Below are 19,467 nucleotides of genomic sequence, written 5' to 3' on the forward strand. Positions count from 1 at the left end.
ATAATATGCACATAAACTTAACCATAGAAATACGTGCTGTGATGAACCAAACTAACCTCTTAGGATTAAAAGTGCAGATTTCCTAAAAACGTTACGTACTTCCTAACGACCTTTAATGTTCTGTATACTGGCCTTTGGTATTGATTTTTATATCATAGGGCCAACTTGGTAAACTTATTCCATGGTTATAAAATCAAGCTTATAGCTTCCAGTAATTTTGTAGCAGCTTGGTAAATGCAATTTGTTACATACTTCCTAACATTTTTGACCCAATCATGGAAGTGAACCTAAAAACTGGTATGTAGTAATGATCCATGTTGAAACTTGCCATTTTAAATCATCACTTTATGCAGAAGTCGATTGCTATTTAAGATGTTCTATCAGATGCATTTCAAATTTCTGGAATAAGATTTTGTAAGCTTCACTATGACTGGGGGAAATTTTGCAAAATCTGAGATTTTACACATTTGAAGGTGCCAAGATATGCAGAAGGTCCTAAGAAATGTACTGTTTCGAGGAATTGTTCTATTCTTATGTATAATGATATATATCAAACAAAAAATGCATTTTCAACCATTTTGGACAACATACAATCGTACATGTAACCCATTTCTAAAAATGAGCTATAAAAATGGAAAAAATAGCCCGTTTGGATAAAAAAAAACATGCTTTGTAAGCAACTATATCCATAGGACCCATATCAAGGTATACATTTTCTGAAAGCACAGACACTTGGGCAATATATAACATTAATATTGTTTATCTTATTAAAACTGGGTTCAATTTCTAAGCTTTCTCCTCATTTAGGACCACAGTGGACACAATACCATGCTACAAGCCTTTTGGGTAATTAGCCCGTCCCCCATGCTGGAGGGAAACAGGGTTTTGCAATCACTTCTGTCTGTCTGTTTGTCTGTGTGTCTGTCTGGCCTTAACCCTGTTATCAATTGAGCTTTTGTCATCAAATTTTCAATAAAGCTTTATTATGCGAATATGCAGAAGACAAATTAATAACTTGGTCAAAAGGTCAAAGGTAAGCGTCACATCAAATCATCCATTTTCATCAGATTGACCTGGAATTTTAAGAATTTGCATATTGGATCACTGAATCGGTTCATCAATCAAAAGCTCGGAGCTGATTATTATTTTTTTTGATCTAAAAGTCAAGGTTGCATAAAATTGCCAATTTTCATCCGATTGACCTGAAATTTTGAGAAGTTTCACATTGTTTCGTCAATGAAATGCTAAAAGCTGATTGTTTTTTTTTTTTTAGATCAAAAGGTCAAAGTCACAAAATCGTCAATTTCTATCAGATTGACTTGAAATTTGAGCAGTGTTTGCATATTGGATCAATGAAGCCTATTGCTTTTGAGGTCAAAAGCTCAAGGTCACCTAAAGTCGTCAATTTTTTTTTGTATTACCTCGAGCACCAAAGGTGAAGGAGGTTATGTTTTCACCCCTCCCTGTCTGTCAGTTTGTGTGTGTGCAAGATATCTCAAAAAGTTGTGGACGGATCCGGATGAAATTTGGTGGGCATGTTGGGTGTGTGACAAGGACGAACTGATTTAATTTTGGTGAAGATCCGGATCTGGATCTGACTACTAGAATTTTTTATGTGAATCTTCACCATTGAGAGATTGAGCTAAAAACGAAATATAGTAAGATATTTCAAAAATGTATTGAGCCCGATATGTTCTCGTGGACCAGGAATTACGTGGTAGAGGTATGCGCCCTACAGAGTGCCCTTCTAGTTTTAAAGCTGTTTTTTTGTCATGCTTAGCATATAGAAGTCCGGATACAAAACGGATGGGCTTTGAATTTTCAGATGCTTTCTAGTTACCCTTGCCGAAGGAGAGGGTATTTACATTTGGGCCGGCTTGTTTGTCTGTCTATTTGTTACTTGTCAAAAAATATTTTTTGCCAAATATGTTGGTCTGTAGCATTTGTCTGGCTGTTCGTCTGTCTGTTTGTTACTTGCAAGATCGAAGATTTTTCAAGTATATTGGTTAGTCAATTTCGTTATTCTGTCTGCCTGTCGCCTACGGGTCACAATTTTACACCGATTTTCACGAAACTTCACTACATGGTAGAGTTTGTCATAAGAAAGAAGCCTATTGTTTTTGAGGTCAAAACGTCCAAAGGTCAACATTGGCCAAAAGTCAACAACATAGGTGAGATTTCTAAAATCCTCAAATTTCATCCGATTGACTTGAAATTTGAAGAGGATTTATATTTCAGGACACTGAATTCAACCAACCAATTATTTTTGAGGTTCAGCAGAGGTCAAAAGGTCAACATAGGCCAAAGGTCAGCAACCAAGATAACATTTCTAAATTCCTCAAATTTCATCCGATTGACTTGCAATTTGAAGAAGATTTATACTTCAAGTCAATGAATTCAACAAGCCAGTTATTTTTGAGGTCAACATAGACCAAATGATCAACATCGGCCCAAGGTCAACTAAAGTGGTATTTCTAGAATCCTCGATTTTCATCCGATTGACTTGAAATTTGAAGGGGATTTATATTTCATGTCACTGAATTCAATCAGAGAATTATTTTTGAAGTCAACATCGACCAAAGTGTCAACATCGTCCTAAGGTCAACAACTAAGGTGGTATTTCTAAATTCCTCAATTTTCATCCGATTGACTTGAAATATGAAGGGGATTTATATTTCAGGTCACTGAATTCAATCAGCCAATTATTTTTAAATGCTCAATTTTCATCCAATTGACTTGAAATTTGAAGGGGATTTATATTTCAGGTCTCTGAATTCAATCAGAGAATTATATTTGAGGTCAACATCGGCCCAAGGTCAACAACTAAGGTGGTATTTCTAAAATCCTCAATTTTCATCCAATTGACTTGAAATTTGAAAAGGATTTATATTTCAGGTCACTGAATTCAACGAGCCAATTATTATTGAGGTAAACATCAATCAAAAAGTCAATATATACCCAAGGTCAACAACTAAGGTGGTATTTTTAAAATCCTCAATTTTTATCCGATTGATTTGAAATTTGAAGAGGATTATATTTCAGGTCACTGAAGTCAACAAGCCAATTATTTTTGAGGTCTACATCGACCAAAAGGACAACATAGGGCCAAGGTCAACAATTGAGGAAGTGTTTCGAAAATCTTCAGTTTTCATCTCATTGACTTGAAATTTGAAGAGGAGTTGCATATTTGGTCACTGAATTAAACCAGCCAATTATTTTTGAGGTCAATATCAACTAAAAGGTTAACATAGTCTCAAGGTCAACAACTAAGGTGGTGTTTCTAAAATCCTCAATTTTCATCCGATTGACTTGAAATTTGAAGAGGATATATATTTCAGGTCACTGAATTTATCCTCCAATTATTTTTATAGGCCCACATCGGTCAAAAGGTCAACATAGGCCGAGTTTCTAAAATTATCAATTTTCATCCGATTCACTTGAACTTTGAAGAGGAGTTGCACATTTGGTCATTGAATTCAACCACCAATTATATTTGAAGTCAAATTTGTTTTTGGATTTTGCAAGTTTCATGCTCTGCACGATATCTTCTTTTTTGTCTGCGTCGCATGATTTTTGGCCACAGTTTTCAAGCAATCGTTTTGAAGTGTGTGTGTGTGTGTGTGTGTGTGTGTGTGTGTGTGTGTGTGTGTGTGTGTGTGTGTGTGTGTGTGTGTGTGTGTGTGTGTGTGTGTGTGTGTGTGTGTGATTGGCCAAGGAGAGCAATGCTAAATATTGGTGAAGATCCGAATCCAGATCCGGATCTGAGAATTTTATAAGTGATTCTTCACCATTGAGAGATAGGGCCAAAAATGATATAAAACACAATATCTCAGAAGGTATTGGATTCGTACGAAACTTGGTGGACAGTTGGGAGTGCCACGAGGAAGAATTTATTCAATTTTGGTGAAGATCCGAATCCAGAGCAGGATACGATAATTATTTAATTTTTACCTGATTCTTCACCATTGAGAGATGGGGTTAAAAACGATATTGCATGGTATCTCAAAAAGTTGAGGACAGATTTGGATGAAACTTAGTGGACAGGTTGGGTGTGTGAAAAGGACTGATTGATTCGATTTTGGTGAAGATCTCTATCTGGATCTGTATTTGAGAATGTTTCAGGTGATTCTTCACCATTGAGAGATGGGGCCAAAAACTATGTAGAGCATGTTTTCTCAAAAAGTTGGAGACGACTCGTGACAAAACGAGGTGGAAGAGTTGGTTAGGTGCCAAGAATGAGCCGATTCGATTTTGGTTAAGGTCCGGAATCAGATCTGACCTATCAGTAGCATAAAAAATGTAAACTCTTCTGCCTGGTGGAGGTTACATTCTCTATGGAATGCCGTTCCGTTTTGCCAAGTTGTCACTCGATAAGTGATTTTTCATTTGTCTGTTTGTCCGCACAGAACTTTCATGGTTTTCTATACAACTGCTTGTTGGATTGAGACTAAATTTTCACCATTGGTCCGACTACTCATGTAGAATGTTCTAATGATAATAATGACGTTGTAGGTCACGCGGTGTGGCAGCCATATTGGAAAAATGGAAAAACTTTGGACCTCCATCTCTGAATCCACACAAAGGAAAAAATTGAAACTTGGCACATAGCCTCGTGGGGAATGAGTGTGATTTTTTTTTTTGACATCACAGGTGCCCTTGTTATGACGTCATAATTGCATATGTAGAGCACCACATCCGATCGGTATAAAAAAATTTTGAGGGTCATCTTGGGATAAAATGGTACATAGAAAAAAAAATCCCGACGTTTGTTCGGTGAACCAGTCACGTGATTCGGCAGCCATATTGTTTAAAAAAAAACATCTCTGATTTGGCGAAACAGATCGAGGCAAAACTTTACACATATGACCGCCTGTCCATGAGGAATAAAATGTTCACACATATGATGTCATTCGTGACATGGTTTGGCAGCCATATTGTATTTACCCTAAAACCTATAAAAAAAAATCTTGTTCTCCAGAACGGCTAGAGAAATTAAGGGGAAACTTCACACAAGTGTTCCTCAAGCCCTGGGTGTACAAGTTTGTTCAGGAATAATTGATAGGTCACATGATTTGGCAGCCATATTGGATTGAAGAAAATGATTAAGTGACGATTTGTCTGGAACCACTTAATCAATCGATGTGAAACTTCACATTTATGACCTAGTCGTGATAGGGAATATATGTTTGAAATTTCAACTTGATTGGACACATGGTCTGACAGCCATAATTGTTTAATTTTTTGATGTGGGTTCTTTCTTCTTTTTTTTTGGATTCTTATTCATTTATTTATTTTAATATGGCTCAATTGGCTGTGCCTGGTTGGGGTTGTGAGTAGAGGAGTAGCAGCTGAAATGCGAATCCTCTCCAGGTTCCTCCTGATGACTTCATTTTTGCTTTTTTCTTGTTTGGGTTCCTTATGATTACTCCAATGCAGGACTGAACCAATTTGGTTTTCCATTTCATTTGAATTGAATTTATTTAATCCCATTCTAAATTCATTTGAATAATGAAAAAAAAAATCATGGGTCAGGGTCAGGTGTTCGATCAAAGTGGGGTTGCATCAAAGCGGGACGTCTTGGTACCCGGTCATTACTGCCAGCAGTTATAAAGTGGCAGTTCTAATCATGTCTTTTATTAATTACGAAACACAACAGTAAACAATCGCCACACAAAAGCAGTCCTGGCGAGGTTCTGCAATCTCTGGTTTCTCTTTTTTCTTGTTTTTATTTTCTGGGGGACATTTTTGGCAGCGATCTGTGTCATTGCACACCACCCAATAAAAGGGATGAGCAAATTATTTAATAAATTAAGGTTTTTAATGTAATTTCGGTTTCAGCCCAACTTGGTAAGGCTGAATAGTATGAAAATATAGGAGGGTGTTCCTTCATACATGTAATTGCAATGAAGGGATTTTTAAAAATGAAAATTGATATTGTAGTTGTTGTTTTTAAGATCATGTCTGTTGAGGTAATATGTTTGATAAAAGTCTGGTGTTGGCTTCACAGTTAAAGTGACTGGCTTATGTTATTAGGGTCTTGAGTTTGAGCCCCCAGCCGTGCTGTTAAATAACCTCAGGTGGATTGATTCAGTCTGTCATCCTTCCAATGTTGGCAAAGTGAGTACCATCTTAGTGTAAACAGGGGGCACTGCATCAGCGGTACAGCTGTGTTCCCAGCAATGATACAAACAGCAGCCATAGGCTGCATATGAACTATGATAATGTGTGTCATTGGCTGCTATGTCCACACGTGCGTGGGTTTAAAGAGGTGGAAAGGAGACCTACCAGGTCTCAAAATATCCACCTCCGTGTTTGTTTTCTTTTTTAACAAGTACGTGTGTGTGTGTGTGTGTGTGTGTGTGTGTGTGTGTGTGTGTGTGTGTGTGTGTGTGTGTGTGTGTGTGTGTGTGTGTGTGTGTGTGTGTGTGTGTGTGTGTGTGTGTTGTTGATTGGTTGTTATCCCCATATGAGGGCTTCAGAAGGTGGAACGGAGTCCTCACTTGTCTCAAAGTAACCATCTTTATGTGTTTGTATATGTGTGTATGTATGCATGGTGAAGATTGCCTTCCCCTCCTGTTGGGAGAGGAGAGGGGTGGGTGTGACAGATCACCTTAACCTCTTGTTGGGGGTGGCAGGGGGGGGGGGTATGCTAAAGTTACAATGCTCTCATTCCAGTGTGCAATGTTTTGACAAATTTGGTAACAAATTGCTCCCCTCACCTCTCATCTTCCCTGGTGAAAGCCTCATTTCTTGGACTGTATTATTAATTGCAAATTCATTGGACGTAATCCATAACTTTGTATTTATTCTAAGTCTCTGTGTTGTGTTGAGTTTTATGCACCCATCATTTTTACGGGCTTTTCCCCGTGTGTGTGTGTAATATATATATATATATATATATATATATATATATATATATATATATATATATATATATATATATATATATATATATATATATATATATATATATATATATATATATATATATATATATATATATATATATATATATATATATATATATATATATATATATATATATATATATATATATATATATATATATATATATATATATATATATATATATATATATATATATATATAAGCCTGGTGTTGGCGCAGTGGTAAGGGCAGTGGCTTGGGACCCAAGAGGTCCTGAGTTCAAGCCCCATTGGGACACTGAATTAATATATGTATGCATATGTATATATATATATATGTATATGTATATATATATATATATATATATATATATATATATATATATATATATATATATATATATATAAATATAAATATATATAAAACCAAGTCGAAAACACCAGGGGGTTGACTCAGCCTGCCATCCTTCCGAGGTCGGCGAAATGAGCACCAGTTGTACTGGGCCCGTTGTATGCCCCGGTTAGAATAGGTGTACCATATCCCTGTGTGTCGTAAGAGGCGACCAGGGTTGCGTCAGGAAGGGCATCCGGCGTAAAAACCTATGCCAAATTATTATGCGGACAACAAAACGAATTTCCATACCGGATCGGTCGAGGCCCGGGTTACCAACGACCGCCACCGGTACCGGTGGTCAGCAGGGTACCAGTGGAAATTGTGCTACTGCTGGGCGAAGGAGGAGAAGGAGACGGGGAAGGCGAGTCCGGAGGCAGTGGGAGAGGGGGAAGGGTAGAAGTGTGGAGGTGAGAGTTGGAACTCTGAATGTTGGGACGATGACTGGCAAAGGGCGAGAGTTGGCTGATATGATGGAGAGAAGAAAGGTGGACATACTGTGTGTACAAGAGACCAAGTGGATGGGGAGTAAGGCGAGGGGGAGTAAACCATTGGAGGTGGTTTCAAACTGTTCTACCATGGTGTGGATGGGAGGATAAATGGTGTCGGGATAATCCTGAAGGAAGATCATGTCAAGAAGGTATTGGAGGTGAGGAGGGTGTCTGACAGAGTGATGAGTGTGAAGTTGGAAATTGAAGGGGTGATGATGAATGTCATCAGTGCATATGCCCCACATATGGGGTGTGAGATGGAATATAAAGAAGATTTCTGGAGTGAGTTAGATGAAGTGGTGGAGAGTGTATCCAAGGATGAAAGAGTGGTGATTGGAGCAGATTTCAATGGACATGTTGGGGAAGGGAATAAAGAGGATGAGGAGGTGATGGGGAGGTACGGTCTCAACAAGAGAAATGTGGAAGGGCAAATGGTGGTAGAGTTTGCAAAAAGAATGGAAATGGCAGTGGTAAACACGAATTTCAAGAAGAAGGAGGAACACAGGGTGACGTACAAGAGTGGAGGAAAGTGCACACAGGTGGATTACATCTTAAGCGGGAGATGCAACCTGAAAGAGATTAGAGACTGTAAGGTTGTGGCAGGGGAGAGTGTAGCTCGACAGCATCGATTGGTGGTCTGTAGGATGACTTCAGAGGTGAGGTTGAGGAAGAGAGTGAGGGCTGAACCAAGGACCAGATGGTGGAAGCTGAAGGAGGAAGACTGTTGCGTGAAATTTAGGGAGGAGGTGAGACAGGCGTTGGATGGTGGTAAAGATGGGTGGGATGATTGGGCAACGACAGCAGAAGTTGTGAGGGAGATAGCTAGGAAGGTACTTGGTGTGACATCTGGACAGAGGAAGGAAGATAAGGAGACTTGGTGGTGGAATGAGGCAGTACAGGAAAGTATAAGGAAGAAGGGGTTGGCGAAAAAGAAGTGGGATAGTCAGAGAGATGAAGAAAGTCGGCAGGAGTACAAGGAGTGGCGTCGAAAAGCAAAAAGAGAGGTGGCTAAGGCCAAGGAAAAGGCATATGACGAGCTGTATGAGAAGTTGGATACAAAAGAAGGGGAAAAGGATTTATACCGATTGGCAAGACAGAGGGACAGAGCTGGGAAGGATGTGCTGCAGGTTAGGGTGATAAAGGACGCAAATGGGAATGTGCTGACGAGCGAGGAGAGCGTGTTGAGAAGGTGGATGGAGTACTTTGAGGAGCTGATGAATGAAGAAAATGAGAGAGAGAGAAGGTTGGAAGAGGTGGAGATAGTGAATCTGGAAGTGGGGTGGATCAGTAAGGATGAAGTGAGAACTGCTATGAAGAAGATGAAAAGTGGAAAGACGGTTGGCCCAGATGGTATACCAGTGGAGGCATGGAAGTGCTTAGGAGAGATGGCAGTGGGGTTGTTAACCAGATTGTTTAATAAAGTCTTGGAAAGTGAGAGGATGCCGGAGGAGTGGAGATTAAGTGTACTGATTCCGATTTTCAAGAATAAGGGTGATGTGCAGAGCTGTGGAAATTACAGAAGGATAAAGTTGTTAAGCCACACCATGAAGTTGTGGGAAAGAGTAGTGGAAGCGAGGTTGAGAGGAGAGGTGACGATCTGTGAGCAGCAATATGGGTTTATGCCAGGAAAGAGCACCACTGATGCGATGTTTGCTTTGAGAATGTTGATGGAGAAGTATAGGGAAGGCCAGAAAGAGTTACATTGTGTGTTTGTGGATTTAGAGAAAGCTTATGATAGGGTGCCAAGAGAGGAGTTGTGGTATTGTATGAGGAAGTCGGGAGTGGTGGAGAAGTATGTGAGGATCGTGCAGGATATGTATGAGGACAGTGTGACAGCGGTGAGGTGTGCGGTAGGAATGACGGACCGGTTTAAGGTTAAAGTGGGATTGCACCAAGGATCAACTCTGAGCCCTTTCCTGTTTGCAATGGTGATGGACAGGTTGACGGACGAGATCAGACTGGAGTCTCCATGGACCATGATGTTCGCGGATGACATCATGATCTGTAGGGAGAGTAGGGAGCAGGCTGAATCGAGCCTTGAGAGGTGGAGGTACGCACTGGAGAGAAGGGGAATGTTAGTCAGTAGGAGTAAGATGGAGTACATGTGCGTAAATGAGAGGGAGGGTGGTGGTATGGTGCAGTTGCAAGGAGTTGAGGTGGGGAAGGTGGATTGGTTTAAATACTTGGGATCAACTGTCCAAAGTAACGGAGAGTGTGGGAGAGAAGTGAAAAAGAGAGTGCAGGCAGGATGGAGTGGGTGGAGAAGAGTTGCAGGAGTGATTTGTGACAGAAGGGTAGCTGCAAGAGTGAAGGGGAAAGTATACAAGACGGTAGTGAGACCAGCTATGTTGTATGGTTTGGAGGCGGTGGCGCCAACAAAAAGACAGGAAGCAGAGCTGGAGGTGGCAGAGTTAAAGATGCTGCGATTCTCGTTGGGAGTGACGAGGATGGATAGGATAAGAAATGAGTGTATTAGAGGGACAGCGCAGGTAGGACGGTTTGGAGACAAAGTGAGAGAGGCAAGATTGAGATGGTTTGGACATGTGCACAGGAGGGAAACGGAGTATATCGGGAGAAGGATGTTGAAGATGGAGCCGCCAGGCAGGAGGAGAAGAGGAAGGCCAAAGAAGAGGTTCATGGATGTGGTGAGGGCGGACATGCGGGTGGTTGGAGTGTCAATGGAAGATGTGGAGGATAGAGCGAAATGGAGACAGTTGGTCCGCTGTGTCGACCCCTAACGGGAGCAAGCCGAAAGAGGAAGAAGAAGATATATATATATATATATATATATATATATATATATATATATATATATATATATATATATATATATATATATATATATATATATATATATATATATATCTTCTTCTTTTGGCTGCTCCCGTTCGGGGTCGCCACAGCGGATCATCCGTATGATCCGCATAGTGATTTGGCACATGTTTTACACCGGATGCCCTTCCTGACGCAACCCTGGTCGCCTCTTACGACACAGGGATATGGTACACCTATTTTAACCGGGGTATACACCGGCCCAGTACACTGGTACTCATTTCGCCGACCTCGGAAGGATGACAGGCTGAGTCAACCCCCTGGTGTATAAATTCAGTGGCCCAACGGGGCTTGAACTCAGGACCTTTTGGATCCCAAGCCGCTGCCCTAACCACTGCACCAACACCAGGCTTGCATATATATATATATATATATATATATATATATATATATATATATATATATATATATATATATATATATATATATATATATATATATATATATATATATATATATATATATATATATATATATATATATATATATCTGTATGTGTGTATTGGTATCCGAGCCAACTCGTGGAATTGATTTGGAGGGAACATGGTTAGTTATTCCCTCCAATTCCGGGTGATATATATATATATATATATATATATATATATATATATATATATATATATATATATATATATATATATATATGTTATAGTTATATGTATATATATGTATAATGTATATATCTTCTTCTTCTTCCTTCGGCTGCTCCCGTTAGGGGTCGCCACAGCGGATCATCCGTATGATCCGCATAGTGATTTGGCACATGTTTTACGCCGGATGCCCTTCCTGACGCAACCCTGGTCGCCTCTTACGACACAGGGATATGGTACACCTATTTTAACCGGGGTATACACTGGCCCAGTACACTGGTACTCATTTCGCCGACCACGGAAGGATGGCAGGCTGAGTAAACCCCCTGGTGTATTAATTCAGTGGTCCAACGGGGGTATAATGTGTATATATATATATATATATATATATATATATATATATATATATATATATATATATATATATATATATATATATATATATATATATGTATATGTATATATATATATATATATATATATATGTATGTATATATATGTATATAATGTATGTATATATATATATATATATATATATATATATATATATATATATATATGTATATATATATATATATATATATATATATATATATATATATATATATATATATATATATATATATATATATATATATATATATATATATATATAAACTCCCTTCCTCTTCCAGCCAAAGAAAGCTCCATAAAGCAACCAAGAAAAGCTACACAAGGTAAGGCCTTTGTTCTTTCAAACCCTGCCTGGGTTTCTCCACAGCTGCAAACATTCACCAAGAAAACCAATAAAAGCCTTCCAAATAAACCAAGGAAACAAGAAAAAAAAAACTCACCAGCTGCAACCAAGAAAAGCTACACAAGGGCTTACCTTGTGTAGACTTTATTGGCTGCTTTATACAGCTTTCTTTGGTTGGAAGAACGTGGGAGTTAATTTATTTGAAAATCCGAGCCACCTCGTGGAATTCATTTGGAGGGAACCTGGTTAGTTATTCCCTCCAATTACGGGTGAGATATATATATATATATATATATATATATATATATATATATGTATATATATATATTGTTGCGGTATTCGCGCCCGCCGGCGTGCTGACGGCCACGTAACTTGAATCGCGGCACGTCGCCCACCGGACGGACAATCCAGTCGTGACCCTCTCGGACTAACGCCGGGAACCAGTCACGGGTGGACCTTTCGGTCTCACCGCGATCGAGCCAATCAGCCCCCGCGTGGGATAGGGTTGCTCGCCAAATTCGACCTACCTAAGTACCCACGCGGAGGGTAGACCGGGCGATCGCACCTCGCCGCAGGTCGACTTCGGACACGGGCCACTTAAGCGACCCGTTCCGTACTATCAGAATAACCGAGCGGTGTTATCGTCGACCTCGACGGTTCGATTAATTATCGGGCGTATTCAGCCCACTACCAACCCTTTACGTGAAGCAAGATGAGGATTCAATGGGAGAAAAAGACGAAGCGAAGCGGGAGAACAGTTCAATAATAAAGCACATTTATTCGCGGCACACGGGAAGCACACATATTCAATTCCACCAAAAGCACACAAAAAAAAGAAAACACAATTCCATTTACACAAAAAGCAAATATAAAAGCGAAGACAATGCAGAGCTAATACCGACTACCGAGCACACGGCAACACTTATACAATTCTACTTCACAGACGGCGCCGACAACACATACCCAAAACCAAGGAAAGAATACCCTCAAGGATGAGGCGGGCCTGAGGCCGAGACCGGGTCGCGCCTACCCGTCTGGTGATGAGACGCGGAGCGGCGATGGCGCCTCACTCCGCGGGCCTCGCGGACAGTGTCTGGCAGGGGGTGGGAAAGGGGCCCCTTGGTCGCACTATCTCAGCGCGGGGGGGAAACAGGAGGGGGTTGCTGATGCTCGGGGTATAGAGGATCTTTATTATCCCTGGTGTGCGTCTCCACCTCGGCCAGGTCGCGCTGCCGGCCTCCCTCGGGCGTGCAGCTCCCGGCACCGACGCGAGCACCCCCTCGTCTGCCTTCGCCGCTGCCGCCTCTCCGCCTCTGGACTCTCCGACTCTGGACTCTTCTTTGGACTCTCCTCGTTGGACTCTCCGCCTCTGGACTCTCCGACTCTCCACTCTCCTGGACTGACGAACACGGTCCTTTTATCCGCCCCGTAACTTCGCCCTCTCATCTTTGACCCCCTCCCTTCGACCTTTCACCTCGCTCCCCATTGGCCCGAGAAAAAGTGGGCGTGAAGGCTTTTTGATCCACAAATTTGCATATATCGATCGTCCTGGAGGCGGGGCCAAATCGCCCCTCGCTCACCGATTGGACGGCAAAAAGTGGGCGTGTGTCGTTTTTGATCCGTTTTTGAAGCACAAAATCCGTGATTTTGTACACGCTGCTCGACGCGCGCCCTGCACGAGTCCAACACCGGTACCCACAGCGGGGCAAGAACGGTGGCGATGCTACGGTTGCGAGGTGTGACGGGAAGGTCGTGGCGGTTGTGGTGAAGCGGCGTTGTGGTTGGTGGTTGATGTTGTGGTTGTGGTGGTAATCATGGCGGTTGGTCCAAAATAAAGATAGTAAAAGAAAAACGGCTATCCTGAAGAGTCGCAGCACGCATAAATGACATGTATTCCCACTAGACAACGGGTTTGGGCCTAACTACACATGTACTTACCGAGATACCTCACCTAAGGGACCTGAATGGTGGTTTGCGAATTTGGTAACCACAACACTACCCCCTCCCCTTTTTACAGACTCGTCCCGAGTCGTCAAATTTTCGTGTGCCATCATGTGTAGTTTTCCCCTAGTACATTTTACCTACGGATCCCTGAGTGTGACATTCATGGTATCCGTGTCCCCAAAATAAATAACCTGAGGGCTGCGTAACTACCTAAACAAACTCACTCACACGGACGACTTAAATAAAATTGCCGGCGCTAGACATACATGCCGGGGGCGCACTCATATTTACAGTACATCTTAACCTTAACTTACAAATTTTACACTAAACCATGGCCCAGGATCATTGAACTCTGCAAAAGAAAAGCAGTTAGCAGGGAGCCAGGCTGCCCGCATGCAGTCTCTGGCTCAAAACAATGCAGGTGACAGGGAACGTGGCTGGCTGCTCACACGCAGTCCAAGGCCTTCCCTTTTGAACTGAACTCAGTGAACCACAACGGTGCTTGGGCTGCACAAACGCAGTCTCCGTGCCAGCTCAAGTGGCACACGCAATGAACACAACGAATGGATGCATGAACACAAGTACGGTGCACGGGCCGCCACTGCAGGCCCGTGTTGTAGCTGCCAACAGGGCAGTTCTCGCAGCTTGCAAACTGTTGCCTTCTGATCCTGGCGCACATGGAAATGAACAGGGGGGGGGGGGCAAAGCAAAAATTGAACGGGGCTGATGAACGTGGGCAGTGGGCATGGCATGGCAAAGGCAGCAGGCAAACACAGCCCGCAGAAGAAGGCCGCTGCAGGCAAACACAGCCGGCAGATTAACTGGCCGGCACAGGCCTTGCAGAAAAACAGCCAGCCGGCAGACGATCCAGCCGGCACAGGCCTTGCAGCTAAGCAGCTGCAGATGGAGCTGGCCAGCCTTTGCCGTTCAGTGGAGGTTGGTGGAGGGAGTGCGGTGGTGCTGGCCACTTGGACCTACCTACCTGTCTCCCTCCCAACCTATCGCCTTTGCCTGTCACTGTACATACCCACTCCCTTAATTTGTCAAACCCCAATTTAGCCCCAACTTAATTTTTTTCTGTTGTTTTTATTTTTACTCCCCCACTATAAATCGTCCCCTAACCCCCTTTATCGTCCTTGGTCGGCTAACCTATCCTGTCACCTAGCCTACTCCCAACCCCTACGTTCCCTTCCCGAGGGGAATGAGGGAGAGCTAGCGTCCTGTGTCGAGGCCCAACTCAAGCCTCAGAATGGCCTCCCCAGAGTTCAGCGATCTAACCCAAAGTGGGTCCAGCGGCCCACAACGATAGCGAGGGGATGGATGGTGCGGAGGGGTACATCTCCTAATCTACCCTAACCATTTAACTGTTAAACTACCCCGGGGCTTTCAACAAGCGCCTCTCGCTTAAACTATTGGTTCTAACAACCCAGATTCCCGTCGCCTGTGTTGGTGTCCTCACAATTTCGGGCCTCGCCCCCCAATTTTCTCTCCGTGCCCTCACACGGTCTCCTGGCTGGGACACGTGGCTCTCTCTGGCAGGCACGACCCTCTGCCGAATCTCCCGCTATGGCACCCCCGGGCACTACACTGCCTCCGAGCCTACCAGCTCCCTAACACCGGGGAGTGCCCCCCATGGCACCTCCCCTGAAACGCACACGTGGCAGGCCGGCCTCCCAGGCCCCTTTCCGAGGGTCACCCGTGCCCACAACACTGCCCACGCGGCTAATGGCGCCCCGGGCCCCCGCACCAAGCAGGCGCACCCGTGCCCACTACGCTATCCCGGCCCCCCATGGGCCCTTGGCCTACCGCGGCCGACTAGCCTGGTGCCCGGGGTACCCACTCAGTGATACTCACCTTTCGCAGCCACGCTCCCAAGCCCGTCAACAGGGCTCCTGCACCCCTCCAAATGGGTCTCGAGCCTACTTTCCCACCAACAACAAAACGACCTCCATTTTTCAATTTGACTAACCCAGCTAACTCAATCTGCACTGACCCCGGGGTCCCTTGGGCGGGAGTCACTCCTCCCCCCAATCACTCATCGCACCATGCATTCCCCATTCACTCCACACACAAAGACCCGCTGGCCTCACTCACTCACCAAGCACATGCTTCCAATTCACTCACCAACAACTCTTCAACACACACACCACCGAACTCTGCCATCCTCCTAACTACCTCCCCTAACTAACTCGTGCTCCCACGTCGTCCCTTACACTATAGCACGTTCCTTTTAACACTACGTGGCTAAGCTACGTCCCCACTACACATTCACCAGTCTGTCTCTGTCTCCTAACTCAAAAATTCATTTTATTTCCCAACCTAAAGCTCACTAAATCCCTCTAACTAATCCATTCCACGGACTCCATGAGGACTTATCCCTGCCCCATGAAGTCGGTCTAACTAAGCTAACCCTTCCCCCTAACTAGTTTTCATCCTGTGCCCAGGTAAGGGGGTCTTTCACCCCTTGCCCAGGAATCCTGTGCACCCGAAAGTGAGGCTTGCTTTTTTTTTTTTTTTTTTTTTCATGCGCAGCACCTGCGCGGCAACTCAGAGCTCGCGCACTTTACACCTGCCCGTGACGTCATGCAGCTGCACGTGTTCCTCGTCCCTCCTTGGACGCTACCATCCGGCAGAGATACCCCTCCTGCCGGATTCCAACCACACTTGCAGCCATGACGTCACCGTGCGCAAAAAAAAACACAAGCCCCACGTCTCGAGGGGTTCCCCACGCGAACACATGTGCTTTGCCCGTTGGAGCTTAACACACACGATCGCGTGGAGAACCCGTCCGGTCCAAATCCGTTTACCTGCCTAAACTTTGTCCGTCCGCGGGATCGGCAAATCCACCGCGTGCGTTTCCGGACCGGGACTTCACTCTCGCAAGCGAGCACGTGGTGGTCTCGTGCGTTGCACAGCACGAACCGCGTGCTCACTGCTGGGTGAACCCGGCACGGTCCCCGAAACAGCTACAGCCGCTACTCGGCTTTCGTTTCTCTGTCACCGTCGTCGCCATTCGACCCACGCACACCTGCGTGTTACGACGCACACAGTCCACTCCATCACATTCACACGGGGAGACGCGGCTGCGTGCTCCCGCATGCCAACCGACATCTCCCTCTCATACCGCTCTCTCACACACACGGTCTCCCTGGCACACAGCGACCTTGCACACGGCCGTTCACTCACGCGTGCCTCACTACTCACACAAACCATACTACTCACACGTGGTGCTCCATTCACTCGCGCGGGGGCACTCACCCGCGGTGCCTCACCCACACACGCGAGGGCACTCAACCGCTGTGCCTCATCCACACACCGTGCCTCACTCATACACGCGGGGGCACTCACCCGCGGTACCTCACTCATACACACGGCGACACTCACACACGCGGTCTCTTCCACACAACGTCCCTCACTCATACACGCGGGGGCACTCAACCGCGGTGCCTCATCCACACACCGTGCCTCACTCATACACGCGGGGGCACTTAACCGCGGTGCCTCATCCACACACGCGGGGGCACTCACCCGCGGTTCCTCACTCATACTGGCCGTTTCACTCACACACACGGCCTCTTCCATACACGGTGCCTCATCCACACACGGCGTGCTGGGAAGCACGTACTCTGGCACCATCGCCACCACACCACTCACACACGGGGTCGCTTCCACACACGGGGACGCACTCACGCCTTGCACCACACACACAGGGACAACCACACTGGGGATTCGAGTCCCCACAAGGGTCTCCGGGGCCTCTATACCCCCCAAGCTCTCCGTGCACCCGTCCCCAGCACCCGTCCCCTCAACCTCGCAAAGCACGACCGAACTCACCTGGTCGTGACTCGCCTCAAGGGGGCAGACTCCCTCCCCTCGTTCCTGGAGGAGGTCATCCAGGTGCTCGCACTGGGTCTCTACCCAGTCCGCCAGCTCACCCTCACTATCCTCCACTACCTCCGTGTGTGTGTGTGTGCGTCACTTACCCCGTCTTCCTCGTGTAGTCTTTCCTCTATTTTTCTATCTCCCGTGTCTCTCCCAACTCTTCACCCTTTACCTCCCTTGTCTCAACTATTATTTCCTTTGTCACGGCCTTCATGCCCGCCTGCAGGCATCGGCCCATGTTCTGCGTCTCACCCCGGAACTTTTTCATCTCTTCCCTCATTTGCTGTGTATTCGCATCCATTTTTTCGATCATTTGTTTGTTCATGCCTTTCATTTCGTTTGTATTTGCATCCATTTTTTCGATCATTTTCGCATTCATCTTTTCGTTCATTGCCGCCAGCATGGCGCATAGCTGGGCCATGTTGGATGCACTCAGCTGAGCCGTTTCGGCAAGGGTTGGGGAAGGGTTTTGGTGGAGAGGGGGGGGGGAGGTGTCATACACCGCGGCCGCTGCCGCACCCACCTCGGGCCCTGGGTTCAGTTGGGCGAGTCCGTGTTCCTGCACAATCAACATTTCCTGCACGGGGATTCCATCCTGGACCATGGATTCTACATTACTACACATATACATTTCTAATACCCCCGGCTCCCGCTCGCCTTGAGACGCCATCTTGCTTCTCGTGAAGGGTTAATTTAACTCGCTCGTAATTTGGAGGGAATCGGGGGTCGCTTCTCTCACCCCTGGACCGATTCCCGTGAATTTAGCCGGAGACAGGAGAGCCCGTTTTCCTGTTCTCCGATACCAGTGCCGCGAGGAGGGCGATGGATTTGTATCCCACTCCTGACACCAGTGTTGCGGTATTCGCGCCCGCCGGCGTGCTGACGGCCACGTAACTCGAATCGCGGCACGTCGCCCACCGGACGGACAATCCAGTCGTGACCCTCTCGGACTAACGCCGGGAACCAGTCACGGGTGGACCTTTCGGTCTCACCGCGATCGAGCCAATCAGCCCCCGCGTGGGATAGGGTTGCTCGCCAAATTCGACCTACCTAAGTACCCACGCGGAGGGTAGACCGGGCGATCGCACCTCGCCGCAGGTCGACTTCGGACACAGGCCACTTAAGCGACCCGTTCCGTACTATCAGAATAACCGAGCGGTGTTATCGTCGACCTCGACGGTTCGATTAATTATCGGGCGTATTCAGCCCACTACCAACCCTTTACGTGAAGCAAGATGAGGATTCAATGGGCGAAAAAGACGAAGCGAAGCGGGAGAACAGTTCAATAATAAAGCACATTTATTCGCGGCACACGGGAAGCACACATATTCAATTCCACCAAAAGCACACAAAAAAAAAGAAAACACAATTCCATTTACACAAAAAGCAAATATAAAAGCGAAGACAATGCAGAGCTAATACCGACTACCGAGCACACGGCAACACTTATACAATTCTACTTCACAGACGGCGCCGACAACACATACCCAAAACCAAGGAAAGAATACCCTCAAGGATGAGGCGGGCCTGAGGCTGAGACCGGGTCGCGCCTACCCGTCTGGTGATGAGACGCGGAGCGGCGATGGCGCCTCACTCCGCGGGCCTCGCGGACAGTGTCTGGCAGGGGGTGGGAAAGGGGCCCCCTTGGTCGCACTATCTCAGCGCGGGGGGAAACAGGAGGGGGTTGCTGATGCTCGGGGTATAGAGGATCTTT

General features: G+C 45.3%; 1 protein-coding gene across 2 annotated transcripts in view; it reads right to left on the reverse strand.

The window, feature by feature from the left end:
* The window catches only part of PKD1L3 (polycystin 1 like 3, transient receptor potential channel interacting), a 232,144-nt gene that overhangs the window by 97,988 nt on the left and 114,689 nt on the right, over positions 1 to 19,467 (reverse strand). The gene's annotated exons all lie outside the window — the stretch shown is intronic.

The sequence above is a fragment of the Eptatretus burgeri genome, chromosome 7 (genome assembly GCF_056783735.1).
Source record: "Eptatretus burgeri isolate ZD-2024b chromosome 7, Ebu_testis_v1, whole genome shotgun sequence".
Taxonomy (NCBI): domain Eukaryota; kingdom Metazoa; phylum Chordata; class Myxini; order Myxiniformes; family Myxinidae; genus Eptatretus; species Eptatretus burgeri.